This window comes from Limulus polyphemus, unplaced genomic scaffold, assembly GCF_000517525.1.
Source record: "Limulus polyphemus unplaced genomic scaffold, Limulus_polyphemus-2.1.2 Scaffold171, whole genome shotgun sequence".
Taxonomy (NCBI): Eukaryota; Metazoa; Arthropoda; class Merostomata; order Xiphosura; family Limulidae; genus Limulus; species Limulus polyphemus.
The window spans coordinates 637,025-638,343 of record NW_013665781.1 but is presented as its reverse complement, the minus strand read 5'-3'; positions in this window follow the sequence as shown (position 1 = coordinate 638,343).

Below are 1,319 nucleotides of genomic sequence, written 5' to 3'. Positions count from 1 at the left end.
GCTACACAAGGGCTATCTGTGCTCTGCCCACCACGGGTATCGAAACCCGGTTTCTAGCATTGTAAGTCCGCAGACATACCGCTGTGCCACTGGGGGGCTTGTCAAACGTTCTGTAACTGGAAGCATTTTTTCTTGAATCACGTTTAAAGTGAGTGGATAGATAATTCGCGGCCTGACATGGCCTGAAGGTTAGGGAGCTTGATGAAACCCATCACCAGACGTACTCGCCATTTCGGCCACGAGGGCGTTACAATGTTATGGTCAATCCCACTATTTTTTGGTAAAGAATAACCCAAAAGTTGGCGGTGGATGATGTGAAAGGCTACCTTCCCTCTAGTCTATCACTCAGAAATTATAGACGGCTAGTGCAAATAGCCCTCGAGTAGTTCTGCGTAAAATTCAACAAACAAACAAACAAATATTTCGCTGACTTTTTCCTGACCTTTTTAATCATATTTATTTTTCATTGTTACAGTTCCTTAAAGTGATCACACGCACTACATGTAAAAATATTATTTTCATAAAATGTGGTTCTTTTACAGTACAATCAGAGTCACTGTACTTTTATACTATCACCTCTGTTGTAGTCTTCCGGTGGGTCAGCGGTGAGTTCATTGGAATTACAATGCTAAAATCCGGGGTTCAATCAACGCGATTGACAAACGCAGGTAGCCCATTGTGAAGCTTTGCGCTAAAACACAAAACAAATAAATCTCTGTTTGTGTGATTACACTAGCAAGACAGCTGTGGGTAACCAAACAAATTAGGTAGATCAAGACAGAGTCACTTAGTTATTCTCACTATACAATAAAAATTTATTAAATTTTTTTCAAAAAGTGCCTATAGTCAAAGTTTTCCAAAAATGTTTAATTAATATATATTTTTTTTAATTCTGGAAACTTGATCATTTCGGTATTTAAGCGAGGTGCGGTTTGTTTTGAATTTCGCACAAAGCTACACGAGGGCTATCTCGCTAACCATCCATAATTTAGCAGTGGGCTACTCATTTACCAACGAATAGTGGGATTAACCGTAACATTATAACGGCCTCATGGCTGAAAAGGCGAGCATCTTCGGTGACGGGGATTCGAACCCGTGACCCGCAGCTTGCTTTAATAGTAGAAATAAAAAAATATTGGACTTATGGTTGTATTTATAATTTTTTTGTACAATCAAAAGTAAAACTGGAGAACAGAAGATGAAAATTTTGTTTAAGGCGGAAAATAATTAGTAGTAAGCCTGATTACAATATTTCTCATTTTAACTTAATCCATAAAACAACTGACCAAAAATTACTGATGGTTGGACAGTGGAGTTGA